Source organism: Globicephala melas, chromosome 2, assembly GCF_963455315.2.
Source record: "Globicephala melas chromosome 2, mGloMel1.2, whole genome shotgun sequence".
Lineage (NCBI taxonomy): Eukaryota > Metazoa > Chordata > Mammalia > Artiodactyla > Delphinidae > Globicephala > Globicephala melas.
In genome coordinates, this window is record NC_083315.2 from 98,482,775 (window position 1) to 98,505,530 (window position 22,756).

Consider the following 22,756-nt stretch of genomic DNA (forward strand, 5'->3'; position numbering starts at 1 on the left):
AACTCCACTCTCTGCCTGTTTCAGAGAATGGCCCATATATATGTCTTCCTTACCCAATAGATGGACACTTTGGTGGCTTCCATATATTGGCTATTGTCAATAAAGCTGCTGTGAACTTAGGGGTGCATGTATCTTTTTGAATTCGTGTTTTCGCTTCCTTCAGAAAGATACTCCAAAGTGTAATTACAGTGTCATACGGTGGTTCTATTTTTAATTTCTCGAGGAGCCTCTGAACTGTTTTCCATAGTCATAGTGGCTGTACCAAGGAACATTTCCAACAAAATGCATGAGGGTTCCCTTTTCTCCACATCCTCACCAATTCTTGTTATTTGGTGTCTTTTGGATGACAGCCATTCTTTCAGGTGTGAGGTGATCATCTCATTGTGGTTTGGATGTGCATTTCCCTAATAATAAGTGATGCTGACCATCTTTTTATGTGTCTGTTGGCCATCTGTGTATCTTCCTTGGGGAAATGTTTGATCTTCTGCCAAGTTTTTACTTGGGTTTTTGTCTTTTGGAGGTTGAGTTGCATGAGTTCTTGGTTCATTTTGGATATGAACCCCTTTTCAGATATATTGTTTGCAAATATCTTCTCACGTTCAGTAGGCTGCCTTTTTGTTTTGTGGATGGTTTCCTTTGCCGTTGAAAAGCCTTTCAGTTGATGGAGTCCCACTGGCTTATTTTGCTTTCATTTCCCTTGCTTGAAGAGACAGATCCAAAAAAATATCGCTAAGACTGATGTCAAAGAGCACGCTGCTGATGTTTTCTTCTAGGGTTTTGTGGCTTCAGGCCATGTGTTGAAGTATTTGATTCGTTTTAAGGTTATCTTTGCAGAGAAAAGGATCCCAGTTTGATTCTTGTGCATGTAGCTATCCAGTTTTCCCAACACCGTTTATTGAAGAGGCTATCTTTTCCCCATTGTATATTCTCACCTCCTTCGTCACAGAGGAATTGACCATATAAGCATGGCTTTATTTCTGGGCTCTCAGTTCTGTTCCATGGATCTGTGCGTATTTCTTTTGTGCCACTACCATGTTGTTTTGATGATTCTAGGTTTGTAGTATAGTTTGAAATCAGGGAGCGTGATATATCCAGGTTTGTGCTTCTTTCTTAAGATTGTATTGACTCTTCAGGTTCTTTTGTGTTTCCCCACACATTTTAGAATTCTTTGTTCTAGTTCTCCAAATAACCCCATAGGTATTTTGATAGGAATGGCATCGAAACTCTAGATTTCCCTGGGGTGTGGAATAATTTTAACAATACGAATTGTTCAACTCCATGAGCATGGCATATCTTTCCATTTGTTTGTGTCGTCTTCAATTTCTTTCATCAGCATCTTAGTTTTTGGAGTACAGGTCTTTTGCCTCCTTAGGTAGGTTTATTCCTAGGTTATTTTATTCTTTTTGATGCGATGGTAAATGCGATTGTTTCTTTCATTTCTCTTTCTGATCCTTCATTGGTAGTGTATAGAAATGCAACAGATTTCTGTGCATTAATTTTGTATCCTGCAACTTTATCAAATTCATTGATGAGCTCTAGTAGTTTTGTGGTAGCATCTGTAGAATTTTCTATGTATAGTATCATGTCATGTGCAAACAGCGACAGTGTTACTTCTTTTCCAGTTTGGATTCTTTTTCTTTTTCTTCTCTGTTTGCCACGTCTAGGACTTCCAAAACCATGTTGAATAAAAGTGGTGCGAGTGGACATCCTTGTCTTGTTCCTGATCTTAGAGGAAATGCTTTCAGCTTTTCACCATTGAGTATGATGCAGAGAGTTACTCAGAAATGTGCACAGTTTTTCCTAGGTCCCTACTAGCAGTGGAAAAACAGCCAGGTCATGTAGTTCCTCACAGACCAAGAGGAGGATTTTCATGGCTCTCACTGTGAATGTGAGGGATAATCACTGGAGCTGAGAAGCTGCCATTTCCTCCTCACCTTCCTCCTGTTCTGGGTTGGTTTTTTTTATTATTATTTTAATAAATTTATTTATTTATTTATTTATTTATCTTTTGGGCTGCGTTGGGTCTTCGTTGTTGCACACGGGCTCTCTCTAGTTGCAGAGAGAGGGGGCTACTCTTCGTTGTGGTGTGCGGGCTTCTCATTGTGGTGGCTTCTCTTTGTTGTGGAGCATGGGCTCTAGGAGCATGGGCTTCAGTAGTTATGGCTCGTGGGCTCTAGAGCGCAGGCCCAGTAGTTGTGGTGCACGGGCTTAGTTGCTCTGCAGCATGTGGGACCTTCCCAGACCAGGGCTTGAACTTGCATCCCCAGCATCGGCAGGCAGATTCTTAACCACTGTGCCACCAGGGAAGTCCCTCTGGGTTGTTTTCTCATCAATATTATGTGGAGGAATTACATTAGCATCTTGAGAATATACCTTCAAAGGTTCCAGGACATCTCCCTCTTCCTGACCTTCATTTTTAAAACAAACATTACTGACAGTGTAGGAGGGTATGAATGAAGTTGAAATAGAGTCCCAAAGTGGCGGCAAACAGGAGTGAGGGACTAATTCAGACACCCTATAGCTCCCTTCCTCATTTCTACCTTTTCTCATTGTACCAAGTTCCCCAGTTGAACCATCTAATGATGATATCACTTCCTGGTTTTGACTCATAAAAAGAGATAGAGCTTCTCTGATGCTCAACATCCCCACCAAGACATTGGCCCCTGTATTTTAGTGCTTCCCCTCTTTTTCTTTACCTGATTTTCTCTCTCTCTCTCTCTCTCTTCCTCCCTGTCTCTCTCTCTCTCTCTCTCTCTCTCACACACACACACACACACACACACACACACACACACACACACACAGAGGCTGACTGATCTTTGATTTTCAGTAGAAGCCATTGGTATTTGCCATTCTGCTTTGTCACACTGTTGAAAAGACTTACAGTATAAGAGCTACCCTGTGGCCATCTTTCTTCCATCTTGGCTTACAGTTTTACATCAAAGGGATTCAGCACAGGGTTGTGGAAAAAACCCAGTCCTGAGAACCTGGCAGCCCAAGTTCCAAGTTTTTGGCTGGGCTCTATTACTAACTTGCAGTCTGACCCTGAGCAAGTTGTCTGTCTTTGTAGTCTCATTCCATCTTTATTAGCTGATCTTGAATATTCCTTTCAGTCTTGACATGACAAACTTTTGAACAGTCCTGTTCTTTTAGATGCTGTTTTCAATCTCTTGAACCTCCCGTTTTAAAAATGACTCCTTTCTGGCCATCAGACATCTTTGATTCCATACTCTGTACAGGTCCAACCCAAGACAATGTCTATAGGAGGGCTCCATCCCAGAGTTTTTTTGTTGGCAGTACTGCTCTTGATCCAATTAACCAGAACTTCTTTCCTGGGTCCCATGCTTTAGAAGGCCCTCTTCTGGCCCTCCTCCTCCCCCGCACACGAACAATGGTGGGTCTGTGAGTCCAAGGGTGTTTGACCACCTGTAACCTTCTTATCCTCTTCTAAACCAAGCTCTCCCTAACCAGGATGTCCAGAATTCCCTGCTCATGAAGCTCTGAGCCTACTTCCAAGGCCTGCTTGGGCTTTTGCTCCTCTCTGTACAATTAGGGGCAGACCATACTGCCCAAAGTGTAGTTAAGAGGTAGTTGTTTGTATAGTTTGTGTTTGGAGTTATGGACAGAACTTGAATATGTAGGGTATAGTCTGCACACTTATACACAAGTTTCTTTGAGGTCAGTATGAACAGAAGGGTAGGTGGCCCACTTAGGGCGGATTTGTGAAAATAACTATTTGTGCATTCACCTCAGGCTCACTAATATGAGAGATGGGCCTGTTTGTGGGATACACTATCCTGCAAAGAGAGGCATAGAGAGGTCAAGAAGGGTGACTCTTCAAAGATTCTGTGAGTTATTTGTGGCTACATAGACAGACTCACTAACCGGTATGAGTGGGCAACAGAAAGAGAATGGGGAAGCTACAGACTTTTCACCTTTGGCTCTTGCTAGATGCAAGTTATCGACACAAAGGTAATTTATAATTTCTTACTGGTCTTCATTTTGCCAAACTAGAGTTATGATCTTGTAGGCACAAAGTGTGATATTATATTAATAGTAATGACAATAGGTTATTGAACCTAATCTGATTCCTATGTTGACATTATTTCTCTCTATTTGCGTTGGTTCATTTTCCCTCAACTCCCTCCCTCACCAAAATAAAGGTCATTAGGTAAAGCAAAGCAATCTCTTTAGGCTGACCTAGCCAACCCTCAATTAACTTGTACATCTGAGACCAGAGTTGTAAGAAATGGTCTATTAACAAGCATGTTAATTCCAAACCTCTTTAACAATTTCTCACATCACAGTGTTTCTCAGAATTAGGAGTCAAGATTTTGTAAATGTGATTACTGTACATTATATCCATATGATATTTCAAAAGGACCAAGATGGAAAAGTATGTGGCCTTTAAAATGGTTTTAGCTGTAATTCTAGTCAAGCCAAAAATATTAGCTTGGGAAAATTCTACCCAGTTTACAAATTAGCTGGATGTCATTGAACAAGATATTTACCCTGTTGGGGACTCAATTTCTTTAACTATAAAATGACGGGAAAAAAATTAAAAATAAAATAAAATAAAATGAGGGGGTTGGATTAAATGGTCTCTAAGTTTCCTTAAAAAAATCTAAGGTTTTATGGTTGCCTATGATCTTATAAGCAATTATGCCTAGAGCTATTTAGCAGAGAAAACTGCAGAATGTGAAAACCTTTAGGACTTAGCTAAGAAATAAAAAGACCATTCATCAGGAAACGGGGTCAAGTTAGAAAGTAAAGGGTATAGTTGCCTGAGCAACTCTAATTTTAAAAGAAATTATTACAGAGTTAAACACAGGCCTATGCAGGCCAAGGAGAAGAAAAGAAACAAGAGCTCCATCTTTTCCTGTTGTTGTCCTGGAAGAGGAATCATATGCTAACTGCTTAACTTTCTGGAACAAGGCGAAGTATAAAAGAAACAAACACACACGATACCCAATTACAAGGTGGCTACAGCTATATCTGCTACAGCTTCTTTCCTAGAGGTTTTTTTTTTCTTTCCTAGTGTTTTAATCAAGTCTGAAAGTTTGAATGCCAACTCTCCATGGGTACTTCAGTGGCTACCCACAGCAAGCTAATTTTCCCTCCCTCTTTCAGTATCAGAAATCCTCTCCAAAGTCCTACAAGCACGATTCTATGCTGAAGTTGGTATTAAAAGTTGGCGTCAAGCCCCCAAATCCTGTTAGTGATAATACGAGGAAGTAAGACATGCAACTCTGTTGTGAAACTAAATCATAATACATCAGACAAGAATATAAAACTACTTGGTCAGAGTGCTCAGCCCAAGGCTACAGTCAACTACTCCAGAGAATACAGAGGCCCCCAGAAGGAGGGGCCCTTTCATTCTGTACCTTCCTGCTAAAGAGGAAGTAAAACACTACACAGTTTGCCTTGGAAGTCTAACCATATTAAGAGAAACAAATCTCATACCTGACTTCCTATGCTTTGAAATTGATCAAAATGCAGGATATTGCAGGGGCAGGATGAAAAGAAAAGAGTAACAAAAGACTTGTAAAATCTCAGATCTGGCTAACCAGCTCTTGATTATATAAAAATTGTCTGTATTTCTAATAGTTACAATAATAAAATCTGAAAATGTGGGTTACAGGAAATCCCTGGAGGTCCAGTGGTTGGGACTCGGTGTTTTCACTGCTGGGGTCCGGGTTCAATCCCTAGTGGGGGAACAAAGATCCTGAAAGCAGCGTGGTGTGGCCAAAAAACAAACAAACAACAAAGAATGTGAAAATGTGGGTTATAAATATATACTGTCAATGAATTTTTTATCATTTTCTTATGTTCAGAAGGTTATGTTTCCTGACAATCCAATTTGTTTCTGTACTTATGTTTCTGAAATCTGACTCGATTTCTTCTATGATATGTTTTTGCAAATCTCCTCTTCTTGTTAGACTATTTTGTTGAACAAAAAGAATGTGCTAACAACTGTGAGGAAATAGACACCCAGTATCTGTCCATTTTTTAACCTGCTTTTTTTTTAACCTAAAGAAAATATCATTTCTCATTAGAAGTTAGAAATCCAGAACAAACCACTGAAATATAGGGCTTCTGTGAGTACTGAATAGAGAAAGCTCTATAGTGAAGGTCTGATAAGGAGGAGAAGGGAGATTTTTCACATGATATTTTGAGCAACTTTAGCTATATTTGAACTTTGGAAAAGTTTCATTAACAGTTGCTTCTTCAGGAGACTTCACAGTGCCTATAACATTGTGCATTTTATCTAACAAATACCTATATAGTGCGTTTTATATGCCAGGCCCTGTAAGTGCTTTATAAATATAAATCCCTGATTTTTCACAACAACCCTACAGAGTAGGCAATATCATCATCATCATCATCATCATCATCATCATCACCATCCCTGTTTTAACAGATGAAGAAACTGCAGCACAGAGAAGTTAAGTCATTTGCCCCAGGCCCACAGCTGATGAGTGCGTAAGTCCACGCTCCTAGCCACCACACACTGCTCCTCTCAGAGGAGCTCATTATTTGAGGCAAAGGTGGAAGCAGAGAGTTAGAAAATGTCCTGGGTGCCACAGCCCTTTAGCATGTCACTTCCCTAGGGCAGAAACACTGCTTTAACTTCTAGCAACCTCCACCTCTTTAACCTGGAGATTCTTTCTCAGGTTTGTTCCTCTTAGATGTTCTTAAGATAAAAGATATGATGAAGTAAACTCCAAAGAAGAATTTTTTAAGAGTAATCTCCAGAATGACCTTGCTTAAGAAACTGAGATTAGTGAGCTAAAGGAGAAAATAGCAAGATATTAATGGTGTCTACCGGATCTAAAACCTCTTAGTCACTTTTATCATTTGCCTAAAATTCAATAAAATGGCTTTTTGTTGCTGTGTTTATAGGTTAATATGAATGACTTCCAAGAGAAGGTTTAAGAAAAAAGAGGTTATCAGTTCCTACAAAATATATACTTTGGCCAAAGACCTTAGAGAGCAAGGTCTTTCAAGCATTTACAACTAAGAAGTAGTACAAGGATGTTAATCTGAAGGATTATTTGTCATAATAAAAACTTTAAAAGAGCCTATTTACCATCAGTTACAGAATGGTTAAATTAAAGAAAATCCTTGCAATAGAACACAAAGCAATCATTAATATTTACATGAATATATATGTAACATATCAAGTGAAAAAAGCAAGTTGCAGAACAGTGTCATGGTATTATGCCATTTTTGTGGGAAAACAACATAAGAAACATTTGGTTTTGTATGTCTGTAACATATAGGCAGGTTTGGATACAAACCTGAAAAAATAGAACACACCTCTTAAGAGTGGTTATCCCTGGAGAAAGTGTTGAACGGGGAGGGGTAGTGGCGAAAAGGAGATAAATTTTTATTTTATAGACTTTCACTTGCTTGTGGTAGGTGAGATTCACTAAATGCACATGAATTAAAACACAAGCAAGCATATGGAAACCATTAAACAATTTGAGAAAGATTAAGAATCAATTATAAATAAACTGTGTAATAAGTTTGACAAAGTGAGCCATGATATATAATCACTTTGTGTACCAGTTTTTCCATAATTATGCATAAACTACTGTGCTAGCTTTACTAGACTTTTATTTTGCTTAATGCTATAGATTTTGAGGTTTTATTTTCATTAAAACTTGAAGAGGAAAAAATTATACCTTCCAAAGACTGATAAGTCAATAGTTAATGCACTAGTCTTTTACTTCTATATTTTCTTTTTAGAAACTCAAGTACACATTTATGTGGACCATCACCATATTGCAGACTGACTGGATGGCAGTGTGCTGTGATAAAAACAACACGGCCCAGAGTTAGAAGACTAGTCCAGATTCTATCACAGGCTCACTGGGTAATTACTGCCACTTAACGCCTGTGGGTCCCTATTCATTTCTCTTAAGAAGAATATATGATCCAAAAAAGCAAGGGAACAGTATCTCTCTTGGTTGACGAGCAATGAAATATATCTGCAATGCTGGCAAAAGCCTTGTTAAGCAGCTTACTAAGCGGTGCTGAACATGACATCTGAAATTGTTATAGTGTCCTCTTCTGATCCCCAGCAGGTGTTTCTCTGATTCTTCCACATTCTGTTCAAGTGTCATCTGTGCAGTTGTGAGTCACTAGAGCCAGCCTTTCACCCCTCCCTGCCTCCCTCCCCTGCTCCTTCTCTACTCTGAGATATGAGAGAAACGCCAAACCCAGGCCATCATATGCTCTGCTGCCCTGGAGAGTACAACCCAGTCTGTGCATTATAGCCAGAGTGATCTTTGTAAAACACATGCATAACCTTGTCATCCCCTTTAAAAGTCTTTATTATCGATCCCCGCCATTTACAACCAAGTCCACACTCTTGGCCTGACATAAAAGCCTCTTTCTGTCATGGCTCCAGTCCACTTTTCCAGCCTCCTCTCCTGCCTTCTAACTCCCCACGTACAAAATCTTCTAGCCATATGGAAATGTCTCCAGTTTACTGTTTGTAGGTATGCTCTTAACAGAAACCCCAGAGGCCACAAGCATTTCAGAATTCATAACTTTTTAGATTTTCAACAGGTAATCCCATGCATAGATAGATAGATAGATGTATATGTATATATGTTACATAACACCCCAGATGATCTAAGGCATCAACTCGTATCAAACACATAAATGTTTCTGCAGCAAACCTAGAATATTCACATTAAGTGTAATAAGGCCACAAATGGCCTCAGTCGGTTGGGGTCTGGTTTTGCCACTGAGCCACTTCCCTTGCTTCCTCCAGATCTATAATCCGCCCTTTTGCACCTGCTCTGTGCCTGGGAAACTGACCTATCTGCGCTTCAGCCCCACACTCCACTGCCCCCAGGTTTCTAATGGGATACAGCCAGTGGGGAGCCCAGCAGGCTATCCAGGAGCCTGGGATGTTTCCCTCTCCTGAAGGACAGTCATCTGGAAGCAGGTGCTCTTTAGGCAGTCTTCTTCCCATGACTCCTTCCTTCTGGCCTCCAAGAACCACTCTCTCCTCTCGTCTCCTAGGGACGTGTGTCTCGGGATCACAACTCTCCTGTCCCACTATCACATTCCTATCCCTGTGCCAGCACTCCCCCCACACCTTTGAATGAGTCTCTTTATTAAATCCTCTTTCAACGATCCCAATTTGAGAATACCATCTGTTTCCTGATGGGTCCCTGACCAGCACACCAATGAGTTCAGATTGAGTCAGGTTTTCCTGCCTAATGGATTAAGGAAAAGCTTTCAGCTTTTAGAACTTCTTGGGTTTCAAAATTATATGTAAGATGCTGTGAACACATACAATCTACTATTTCTTTCTTCTGTTTAATATATACTGCTCCTTCTACCTGGAATGCCATTCTCTCCTTGCCCAATTGGCTAACTTCAATTTAGTCTTTAAACACCATGTGAACTTCCAGTGAACTTCAAGAGTGAACTATCCACTGACCAATCCCCTGTAGACAGCACCTCATCCAATAGTCCTGGACACTTGTAAAGTCCCTGGAACAGCCTTGGAAAACTTATGTGAGTCTGGGACTTGAAGGGAAAACCCCACCCAAGGAAGTGATGGACTCATAAGTACTGTTACTGTTACATAGGTTAAATATATGATGAATGGAAGGCTTAACATTTCTTAATATTGCTGTATGATTCAAGAAACATTGGGGAGTGCAGTCATAAATAACTAAAATTTAGTGGTTTTAAATTTCATTTATTCACCCTCTTGTACCAAAGACTCACAGACAAAACACAAACAGAAATTTCTGAAAAATACTCATCCTTAGTATGTGCAATGCACTCTGGCATTTTCTAGCCTATTGTAGTCCATATCACTTTTTAAAAATATCAATCACACCCTAGAAATGGGTCATGCAATACACAGTGTGAAAGACACCAAACTAAACAGTATTCATTGACAAGTGCTTCCACACTTTGTCAAACAAAGAACCAAAATATTGTAACCATGCTTTAGTTTTTTGCCATTTATACTTTCAGTTTGTTTCTCCCCATTTTCAGTTATTTGATCTCCTGAGCAGGGAGAGGAATTCCTGTCCTAAAGCTGGATGACATCTGGCTAGAACCACAAGACGTGTGCTGACACAGAAACCAGAGCAGCGGGCAATCTGGGAGTTGGGGCTGTCTTAGCCAATTTAGAATATTTGGTCACCTTATCTGAGATTACATGTAAACTCACTTCTTCCAGTCTCTCAGAAGGCAGCTTGTACTGTGTAATTTTAAAAGATTTTTTTTCTGTGTTGTTTAATGATTTGCATTAATTTTAAACAAGGGTTTATGAACTGTGAGCTAGTGCCAGGAAAATGTGGATCAATTGTTGCTTCCCTAGAGAAAGTAGCAGTGCTTTTAATAATAGATCCTGGTAAAGTATCTATAATTCTTCTATGACTTAAAAGTCAAAGCAAAATATGGATTGGGTAAAAGGATTTTTTTCTTTCTTTCTTTCTTTCTTTTTTTTTTTTTTTGGTGTGTATGTAGAAAATATACACAGGTCTGACTAAGGAAAAAAAATTGTTCTAATTAGACTCTTGTTTGCATCAAGCCAGCATTCATTTAGGTGCCCTTGAAAGAAAAGGAGTTAATTATATGGACACTGTATCATTTAGGATTAACACTGGCTACATGTGACAGAAATCGAAAATAGTGGTGGATAGTAATCTTATCTTCAATAAGATAGTTTTAGCTCTCTTGTAACAGACAAGAAGTAGGAAGTCCAGAACTGGCATGGCTTCAGGATGTCAAAGGACCAGGGTTCTTTTCTGCTACCTACTACTGAGATTCCTGTCAATGCATATAAATTCTAGACAGTTGAAAGGAAGAAGGGAGGAGGAATTACACACACAATGTCCCCTACAGCCCATTAAACAGAATATCATCACAAGGCTATACTTAGCTGCATGGAAGGTAAGGAAATGTAGTCTTTTTAACAGGAGCTCAGCTAACAAAGGAGGAAGATGGCAAAGACAGATATTGGGGAAAACAAGGAGTTTTTCCCACAATTATACACGACCTGAAATTGAGAAAACTTTAGGCTTGATTTCTGCAGACTCTGCCTCTCCTTCTCAAATAATCAGTCTTCTCCTTATTCTTTAGTCTATGGTTAAAGGGAATTACAAACAGCACCAGTAGTTTATATAGCTTAGTTGATTACTTTGCCCCTATATGGCAGAGACTGCCATGCCAGGACAGCGTGTGGATGGCTGGAACTAGAGCCAATCAAACCCTAGCCACAAGGCTGCGAAACAAGGTCTAGCTAGGAATCAGGAAGAGGGAAATGAATGCTGGGGAAGCAATCAACAAATATCTTACCACAATGTCTAAGAGGCAGCTCTACGTTAACATGTTCAAATCAAAATTCTTGAGCTCTCTGTCAATTTCCACCTCCAATGCACTACCATCTACCTAGTCATTTAATCCAAAAACCCAAGTGTAATCCTTAAACCTTTTATTCCCCTCCCTCCTCACATCCATCAGGACCAGCTACACAATACGTGGGGCCCAGTGAAAAATGAAAATGCAGCGACTCTTGTTGAAAAATTATCAAGAATTTCAAGAGAGCAACAGCAAAGCATTAAACCAACTGTGGAGTCCTTCTAAGTATGGGGCCTGGTACAACTGCACATGAGGCCAGACCTGCATCCAATATAGATCCATACATTTTGTAAGTTCTACCTCTGTGATAGTTAAGTTTGTGTGTCTATCTGACTGGGCCACAGGGTACTCAGACTTTGGTTAAACATTATCTGGGTATGTCTGTGAGAGTGCTTCTGGATGAGATTAACATTTGAATCAGCAGACTGAGTAAAACAGATTGCCCTCCCTAATGCTGGTGGGCCTCGTGCAATCAGTTGAGGGCCTGAATAGAACTAAAATTAGTAAGAGGGAACTCCTTCTGTCTGACTATTTGAGGTGATACATCAGTGCTTTCTTGCCTTTAGACTCAAACTGAAACATTGGCTCTTCTCCGGTCTTGAGTCCACCAGCTTTCATACTGGAATTTACACTATCAGCTCTCCTGGTTTTCAGGCCTTCAGACTCAAACCAGAACTGCACCATCAGCTCTGCTGTGTCTCCAGCTTCTCAACTGCAGATCTTGGGACTTCTCAGCCTCCATAATTACATGAGCCAATTCCTTATAATAAATTTTTTTCTTTTCTCTCTCTCTCTCTAAACATCCAATCAGTTCTGTTTTTCTAAAGAACCCTAATACAACATCCAAAACAATTCTTAAATTAGTACACCTCTCTCCATCTCCATAACGATATCTCTGTATCTCTGGTTCTGGACTAAATGGTATTGGCCACTTAACAAGTGCACCTGCTTTCACTTTTGCCCCTGCTTCAGTGGTGTTCAATCAGAGAAGCAGAACCACAAGGATGGATGCACATACACACACACACACATGCATATATAAAACAAATATATATTAAAATATTTTTATATGTAATAAATATTTAAATATAATAAAACATATTTCAAATACATATTTCAAATACAGTATATTTAAATATATAATATATATCATATTTTAAAATTAATACATTTATATAAATATACTATAATCTTTTTTTTTTTTGTGGTACGTGGGCCTCTCACTGCTGTGGCCTCTCCCGTTGCGGGGCACAGGCTCCGGATGCACAGGCTCAGTGGCCATGGCTCATGGGCCAGCCACTCCGCGGCACGTGGGATCCTCCCGGACCGGGGCACGAACCCACGTCCCCTGCATCAGCAGGCGGACTCTCAACCACTGCGCCACCAGGGAAGCCCCTATAATCTTTTATATAAGTATAAAAACTACAAAATTTATATAAATATATAAAATACACATATATGTAAATACATACACACACACACACACACACACACATATACATATGCGTATGAATTTGTTATAGGGCTTTGACCTTACAACTGTGGAAGCTGATTAAACAGTGTACGTGCCAGCCCCAGACTCTGGCACTTAAAGGGATGATGAATATAAAGAGGGAGATGTGAGGATCAACTGGAACCTGTGAGAACAGACTTGAACCTACAAAGATAGACTCGGAATTACTGTCATTCTCTCACAACCTCTGAGCCTCCAACTTTGATGAGGGTATGTGTCCCGCTGGAGAAGCTGACGCCCTTAGTCATGGAGCTAAATATGATCCTGGCCCAGGGCTGAGCCAGGCTGAAGGAGAAAATCTGGCAGGACTTGTGAGCCAGATGTTGTCCCAGGCCAGTAAGGTGAGCCAGCAGATTACAGCAATGTGGGTGCATTGCAGTGGGGTCTTGTGCCCTGCTCTGACCTTCCAAGTGTAAAAGCAATAGGCTACTGCTTCCTTTCTGCCTTCCAAATAGCATACAAAATGCTCCTTGTGAGGCTCACTACCCCTGAACCATGCAGGGAAGGGAATTCTGGGAAACATAACTCAGTTTTAGCTAATTTGACACCATACAAATCCTCCCCAAACCTTCACTTAACTACAACATAGCAGCAATAGATATCACTTAAAAATTCAAAACAGACCAGTTTTTCTTCTTAAAGCCTTTCAAATGCTTTCCCCTACATCTAGAATAAAATCCAAACTCTTTACCATAGTTTACAAGGCTGCACAGGATCTGACCCCTACCATTCTCTGAGCTCATTCATTTTGTACCACTTCCTCCTTGAGCACCATTCCTGAGCCTTCTACTTGTTCCTTAAACACATGGAGGTCTTTACTGTCTCCATCTTCACATGGCCTTCTACTGTGTGTCTATGTGTCTCTCTGTGTCCTTTTCTTAAAAGGCTAATCATCACTGGATTTAGGGTTTACCTTAGACCCAGGATGATTTCATATCAAAACAATTCATTATATCTGGAGAGACCCTAGTTCCAAATAAAGTACCATTCACAGTTCCTGGGGTTAGGACTTGAACATGTCTTTTTAGGGGACACAATGCAACTCATTACAGGTCTAATGAAAGATTCCTACCATGCCTGCTTCTTCTACTGGGACAGGATCCTTCAGAGATCTGAACTTGGGACTGACTATCAGGACCCCTAGTAAATGCTACATGCCACAAGAAATTTAGACATTTTCAGGTAGTGAAGAAAGGAGGATTTTTACATTCCCTGAACTATTAGAGAAATGACAGTTGGGATGTGGACAATAATTAAAGTTTGCAGGATCCAGAATTAGGAATTTATGTGATCACAAAGCTTCCAATGCACCCCTTGGGGTACACTGGGTAGCTGACTGCTTAACAATACTTAAAAATGTGGTAAACTGCCTGGATTTGTAAGTCAGATTTTTGACAATGTAACAGCTGGAAGGAGAAATGACCTTTGCGCTTGTGTTAAAACTTAAGCAGCTTTTGCCACAAAGCATTCCACGTTGCTATTAGAAAGCAGTTTAGAAAACTCAGGCTTGTTGAAGAAAGTTGCTGTAGGAGGATTTTAAAGCAAAACATCACAGGAGAAGCTCAGAACTCCCTGTGAAATTGTGAGTTATCCTTCCCACTCCTTGCTCTTAAAGAAGTTATTCAAGGGGAGGAAGAAAGGGAACTGTTCAGGGTTAGAAATAAGGGTACAAATCCAGCCGAGCAGAGGGTGGAGCTCAGTCACCCAAGTTCAGATTTCTAACACCAAAGTCCCCTCATTACGGAGTAAGTGACTTCCTTACTTTGGATCAGAGAACATGCTAGAAAAATCCCTGGGCCTTAAACACAAACCATGACTACTGAATTTTTACCTAGCTGGGAAGTCAGTCCTAAACAAGACATCAGTAATATCTTACATATTTGCCCCTGGAATCTAGCAGCCGCTGGCGACAGTTTTACCATCCACAGCACCACTTGGGGGTGGAGGCTAAGAAGAGAAATACCTCCATATGTTCCCACTCTTGTGAAGATGGGTGTTTTTTGGTGGAATGTGCTTGTGAGAAGAACAGTCCTCCAGAAATTAAGATCCAGAAACAGGAGAAAGGTCATAGCATCAAGCTCTTCTGACACCATAAACAAAAAAGCTTGGTAGATACCATAGTTCTGCCTTCCCTCCTTGGCTAGCCTAGACCCTGGTATTATAATAGTTGGAGGGGTCTCCATAGTCAATGACGGTCCAGTGGTCAGCCCTGACTTAAGGGTGAACAAATGTGGTCAAAGTCCTATTTTGGGAATCCTGCCTGCTTTTAGGGTAACTCTAGAACCCCAGTGCTACTGAATTTGAACCAACATATAGAGAGTGGGGTAGGATGGTGCTACCTAACTAGACCCAGAAATCCAATAGGCATTATCACCAATGGAGCTTTCGAGAAAATTTCCAGCAACGCTTTAGGAGATCGATACTAGCCTATGAGTTGGAGGTGGTCCAACTACTTAAGTAAAATACAGCTCTACTACGTTTTACCTTCTGATCCCAAATGACCACTCCCCAACCCCAGCCACTGCCACCCTTCCCTCAGAAGCCATGTAGCAAAATATACAGATATGGCAAATATTTTCCTCAAGGAAATACATGATGAGGAGGAGAAGATTTTATTCACCAAAAATCCTCTTAGAACTATATGATGAGAAAGAGATTTTATTCACCTTAGAAAGGGAGAGCTGTCTTTGTTAGAAAAATTCTTTGAAAAACACGAATTCAAAAAGATGTATGCACCCAATGTTCATAGCAGCATTATTTACTATAGCCAAGATATGGAAGCAACCCAAGTGTCCACCAACTGATGAATGGATGAAGATGTGGTATATGTATACAATGGAATATTACCCAGCCATAAAAGAATCAAATTTTGCCATTTGTGACAACATGGATTGACGTAGAGTGTACAAATACTGTATGTTTTCATTTATATGTGGAATCTAAAAAATAAAACAAAGGAACAATTATAACAAAACAGAAACAGACGCACAGATACAGAGAATAAACTAGTTATTACCAGAGGCGGCAGTGATGGGAAGAGGGGCAAAACAGGTGAAGGGGATAAGAGGTACAAACTACTAGGTATAAAATAAGTAAGTTACAAGGATGTAATATACAGCATAGGGAATATAGTCAATATTTTATAATAACTTTGTATGGAATATAATCTATAAAAATATCAAATTATTATGCTATACACCTGAAACTAATATTGTAAGTCAACTGTACTTCAATAATAAAAAAAAATTCTTTGATAATTGGGAGTAGAAACTGACACCTGAGGGATACAGATTTTGGTAGATTAGTTGCAGGTGACCAGATGGTTTTATTGGTTGCTCCACAGAAGGAGGAGGAAGAGGAGAGAGGAAAGATAAGAGGTGGGATGAAAACAGTAGATGTAAGCTCTCTGCTAGGCCAGTCACTGGGGGGGCAGGAACAGGCTTCAACAAGCATTAAAGCTCAATGTGGGGGCTTCCCTGGTGGTGCAGTGGTTAAGAATCCACCTGCCAATGCAGGTTCGAGCCCTGGTCCGGGAAGACCCCATATGCCACAGGGCAACTAAGCCTGTGCGCCACAACTACTGAGCCCACGTGCCACAACTACTGAAGCCCGTGCGCCTAGAGCCCATGCTCTGCAACAAGAGAAGCCACCACAATGAGAAGCCTGCCCACCACAATGAAGAGTAGCCGCTGCTCCCTGAAACTAGAGAAAGCCCGCGCACAGCAAGGAAGGCCCAACGCAGCCAAAAACAAAGTAAATAAATAAAAAAAAACTCAATGGGAAAAATATTTGCAAATAATATGACTGACAAGGAGTTAATATCCTAAATATATAAACAGCTCATACTACTCAATATCAAAAAAACAAACAACCCAATCAACAAATGAGCAGATCTGAATAGACATTTTTCTGAAGAAGACATACAGATGGCTAATAATGACATGTAAAGATGCTCAACATCCCTGATTATTAGAAAAATGCAAATAAAAGCAACAATGAGATATCATTTCACACCTGTCAGAATGGCTATCATCAAAAAGTCTACAAATAATAAATGTTGGAGAGGATGTAGAGAAAAGGGAACCCTCCTACACTGTTGATGGGAATGTAAATTGGTGCAACCATTATGGAAAACAGTATGGAGGCTCCTCAAAAGACTGAAAAAAGAGAATTAGCATATGATTCAGCAATTCCACTCCTGGGTATATATCTGGAGAAAACCATAATTCAAAAAGATACATGCACCCCAATGTTCATTGCAGCACTATTTACAATAGCCAAGACATGGAAATAACCTAAATGTCCATCAACAGAGGAGCAGACAAAGAAGATGTGGTATATATATACAATGGACTACTACTCAGACATAAAAAAGAATGAAATAATGCCCTTTGCAGCAACATGGATGGACCGAGAGATTGTCATACTGAGTGAAGTAAGTCAGACAGAGAAAGACAAACATTATATGATATTTATATGTGGAATCTTAGGAAATGGTACAAATGAATTTATTTACAGAAAAGAAATAGAGTTACAGATGTAGAAAACAAACCTATGGTTACTGGGGGGGAAGGGGGGAATAAACTGGGAAATTAGGATTGACATATACATCCTACTATATTTAAAATAGAAAAAAAGCTTAGAGAGAGATTCTTGGGGGATACAGAATTTCAGGTTTTAAAAGAAATAAAGAAGGTACTTGGTATTTTTATTTTTTTATATAAAAGCAAAAGAAGAAGAATTGTGTATAATCAAATATCTTCTTTTAAAATTCAATTTCTGGCTTTTTCTTAGAGAACACAAATTTAAAGTGAAATAATTTTTAAAGTCCAATACAAAATTAAGAAAACCCACCAAAGTTTTGTGTAAATATTCAGGCATGCATTCATTTATTAACAAATATCTGCTGTGCATCTGTTACATGCCTGGTACTGCTTTGGACTCTGAGGATGCAGAGGTGACCAAGACAGATCATGTCCTTGACCGCATAAATTTTGTAGAGCTTAATGATTTAAAATTTCTGAGAAGAACTATAAAGTCAAATAAAACCAACACCTGAACTAACTGCAAGGCAAATTCAAAAAAAATAAGAAAAGCTTTGAGAATTGACTAGACTTACCCTTAAAAGTCCAAGATAGTGACTGAGATACAAGCTTGGTCATGGCATACACATCAAAGTCAAGGAGACAGGCACAAGAATCAAATTTATGACAGGAGGACAACTGGGTTGCAAAAATGTCTTCAAACAAATATTCACCATGCTATCCAGTTAAGGTTCTGAAAACCCTGGGTAACACATTCTACCTACAGGAAAAACAAGGTTCAAATTCAAGGTTTTCTAATAGTTAATTAAAAGGAGGCAAGAGAGTAACCACAAGAGAACAGAGAGAGAGGGAGGGATTGAAATTAAGATTGAGATTCTGTCTGTCATTGGATAAAAACAAGCAGCCATCACCAAAATGTGTACAAACAGTAAATACTGGACAAGGTGTGGAGAAAAGGGAACCCTCTTACACTGCTGGTAGGAATGTAAATTGGTACAGCCACTATGGAGAACAGTATGGAGGTTCCTTAAAAAACTAAAAATAGAACTACCATATGATCCAGCAATCCCACTCCTGGGCATATACCCAGAGAAAACCATACTTCGAAAAGATACATACACCCCAATGATCATAGCAGCACTATTTACAATAGCCAAGACATGGAAGCAACCCAAGTGCCATGAAAAGATAAATGAATAAAGAAGATGTGGCATATATATATATAAAATATATACACACACACACATATATATACACACACACATGTACACACAATGGAATACTAATCAGCCATTAAAAAAAGAATGAAATTCCACCATTTGCAGCAACATGAATGGACCTACAGAATATTATGCTTACTGAAATAAGTCAGACAGAGAAAGACAAATACTGTATGAAGTCACTTATATGTGGAATCTAGGAAATAATACAAATGAACGTATATGCAAAACAGAAATAGACTTACAGATATAGAAAACAAACTAGTGGTTACAAAAGGGGAGAGGAAGAAGGGAGGGGCAAACTAGGGGTATAGGATTAAGAGACACAAACTACTATGTATAAAATAGATAAGCAACAAGAATATATGTATAGCACAGGGAATTCTAGCCATTATCTTGTAATAACTCTTAATGGAGTATAATCTGTAAAAATACTGAATCACCACACTATATACCTGAAACTAATATAATATGTAAATCAACTCTACTTAAATTAAAAAGAAAAACTCAGTTTCAAAATTTGTCTTTAAAATATTCCAAAAGGCATGACAGATGCTGAAAGTGTGAACTCCTTTCAAATGCAATTATGTTGAATGCGCTTGGTACCGGTTGACTTGCTCCCAAGGCCCCACATACTTTCAGTTGAAGCCCCATCCCATAGTGACTCCTAAATCTTCAGTAAAGTATTTAGACACACACACACACACATACACACTCACACACACACACACACACAGACAACTATGAGTGAGTGTTTTTCTAGAACTTGATGAATAAGTTCTATATTCAATGGTTTGAATATAGAGATAGCCCTAAAGGTTAAGGACTACAGAGGACAGACACACACTAGGAGCAAGCTGTGAGAACTCACAGGTATCATGAAGACTGTCACATGCCACAGAATTAGATTTTCACCTAAGTTAACCAGATATTCAAGGAGGAAGCCCCCAGATGACAGCATGGCTATTCTAATTTTGCCTCCTCCATTTCATTATCCATATAACTTCGGAGTGAGTTTTCTAAGACACAAATCTAAGCATGCCCTACCTATGATCAAGATTCTTCAATAATTTTCCATTGCCTACTGGATTAAAAAAGAAGAAGAGGGGCTTCCCTGGTGGCGCAGTGGTTGAGAATCCACCTGCCAATGCAGGGGACACAGGTTTGATCCCTGGTCCGGGAAGATCCCACATGCCGCGGAGCAACTAAGCCCGCACACCACAACTACTGAGCCTGTGCTCTAGAGTCCGTGAGCCACAACTACTGAGCCCGCACGCCACAACTACTGAAGCCCGTGCGCCTAGAGCCCGTGCTCCGCAATGAGAAGCCACTACAACGAGAAGCCCACACACTACAACGAAGAGTAGCCCCCGCTCGCCGCAACTAGAGAAAGCCCACGCACAGCAGCGAAGACCCAACACAGCCAAAAATAAATAAATAAAATAAATAAATTTATAACAACAACAAAAAAAGAAGACAAAAACCTTTGCAAAGCATTTAAGGCCTTTCCCAGCTTCTTGCAAAGTGCCTGGTGAGCAGTGGGTTCTCTAAACATGGAGCATGAGCATGGTTCCCTCTTTCTATCAGGCCTCAACTTAAAAATCACAGAACTTCTCAGAAAGGTCACCCCTGGCCATCTACTAGAATGCCAGCAAGCCCTCTCCCCCCAAATTTTCATAGCCCTCTCCTATACTTATTTTCTCTCCTCAGTTCTTTCAATATCGAACATATTATGTACTTTACTTATGTAACTTATTGTCTGTAACCCTCAGTAGGCATATATAAAACATCAACTATAATCTCTAGGTAGACAGGGATTTTTGACTTTTTAATTTGTCCACTACTATCTCCATTACCTAGAATCGGGCTTGGCACACAGAAAGTGCTTCATAAAATATATGTAGGATGGATGGGTGCGTGGATCATTAAAACCTCAACCCAAAAACCAGTTCTACCTGAAGCCTCCAGGAAGATTTAGATATTCCTGCTTCTCTCTCCTTCCCTGTACGTAACTTCTCTTATCATATTGTACTTCTTTGTATGTTGAGCTGAAAACTTCACTGAAATCAAGGGCCTCACTTTCATTTGTATGTACTTAGCAGTGACTCCTTTGTGCTTGGTACATGATATGCCATTGAATAAATGAATGACTGATTATATCCTTATTTTAAAGATGAGGAAAATAAGGTTTAAAAAGGTTAAATAACTTTTAAGGGCACACACTAGTAAGTTGCAGAGGTAAGATACTAACCCAAATGTATACCAACCCATTCCTTTAGTTTTCCTTGTCACTACTACCATATCTCCCTACAATGTTCTATCCTGTCCCACATTTTCTATTATTCATATTGTACCTATTACTAAGTCCCTGTTCAAATCAAATCCCACCTATTCAATGAAATCTTCCAGATGACTCTTATTCACAGTAATTTCTCCTTTTTTTTTTTTACCAGAAAGTTCCTGAGATAGCTCTCAGGGTAAATGGGGGAGGTTATAAGATAGGGTTTGTGGCCTATCTTATAACAGCTTATCCACTTGTGTTCCTCACTCCATATTCAGGCTCTTGGTGCAAAGGCCTACCTGTTTTGCAGGTAATGCACCCTCCATTGGTCCCCAACCTCAGGTAACAGTCTCTCATGATCTGCATATCTCTCCTAAGGACTTATGTGGCTGGTGATGGGTGCAACTGTTTCCTTGGTTTGACTGAGCTGAGCTTCCAAGAGAAGCTGCAGAATGAAGCAACTCTGAATAATCCGCATCCCCACCCTGGGATTAGCACTCAGGATACATAAAGCTTTTCCCCTCCTCTCTCCGTCTCTGTTTCTGTTGAAAGAAAGGGTTTCAACCTTTCCCAAATGTGACTCTTCCAAGGTTGTTTCGTGAGAAGCAAAAGCTTATTTCCTATTAGCCATTTCCTCATGTTATCACATGGAAAATAGACTTTTCATTGGCCCAACTTCTCCCTTTTTAAACAGAGGCGCATATACCAACATCAGAAATAACAATTTTTGTTTTCAATGGTCCTTGAAAAGTAATGTAAAAAGATACTTACAGTTGAAAAAATATGCTTGTTACTTGTTCTCATTTTCTCATCTCAAGCTGAGACATATACACTCAGAACCTGCAAAAACCACAATAAATTCTTCTCTAATGTCTTCTGTACTTAAAATCTTCAGTACATACTCAAGCATCTTATTCAGTAATAATGTGCCACCCTAGTTTGTAACTGCACTAAACATTTAACCCTTAATTGTGTCTACATAAAATGTTGACATATCCACAATCTGAGAAGCAGTAGTGAATTAAAAGCGCAGGACTACCTGTGTTCAGATCCCACCTCCATCATTTATCAGCTGGGCAAAGTTAAGTTCCTTAACGTCTGTCTCATTTTCCTCATTTTAAAATGGTATCCTATCACTTCATAAAGTTGTTATATTTAATTCGAAAATAGTAATTAATAAATGATAGCTATATGGGAGTTTATTATGCACTGGGCACTATGTTGAGCACTTTACATCCATTTCATCTGTCAGAGAAATCTGAAGAAACTCAGAAGCTGAGCACAGGGCTTTGTACATTGTAGACAACTAAAATATACTGACGGAATGAAGCTCAAAGAAGCTAAGAAGTTCCGGGGCTATCAGGATATTGGTAGAGCTGTGAGTGGAGCCCAGGTATGCCTGACCGCAAAGCCCATGTCCCTGACCCCTGCGCTATATTCTGACAACGTCCGAGTGCCCAGGACAGGGCTGGCACAGAAAGGCCCTGATACATGGCGTTTTGTTTACCATGGGCCCTCTGACATTAGAGAGGACTAGAAGAGTGGTCTCTGAACGCAGGCTCACCAGTTTCCAGCAGGGCCTTGAGCCCACTGGTCAGGGCTATGTGGTTTTCCTAGCCGAGGACTGAGGTGAGATGGAAAATGCACCCTTCTTCACTCCTCTATTCTCTTCTTCCCACAATTGCAGGGCCGGGTGAGCGGCCCGGGGCACGCACTTCTGGAGCCCCTTTTTCCTCTGAGACTCGCAGGCTAGCCGACGCGACTGCGGCCCTGGGTTGGAGGGAGCCTGTTTCCA

At 40.0% G+C, this 22,756-nt stretch overlaps 1 long non-coding RNA gene across 1 annotated transcript in view; it reads right to left on the bottom strand.

Annotated features, from left to right (window-relative positions):
• The window catches only part of LOC115845904 (uncharacterized), a 143,901-nt gene extending 121,163 nt beyond the window's left edge, over positions 1-22,738 (bottom strand). Inside the window, exons 1-2 of the long non-coding RNA XR_004036692.2 lie at positions 22,526-22,738; positions 21,733-21,801 (exon numbers count right to left, since the gene is read on the bottom strand). This is a non-coding gene — a long non-coding RNA (uncharacterized lncRNA). The remainder of the gene's footprint in view (positions 1-21,732; positions 21,802-22,525) is intronic.
• Between the last annotated feature and the right edge of the window lie 18 nt (positions 22,739-22,756).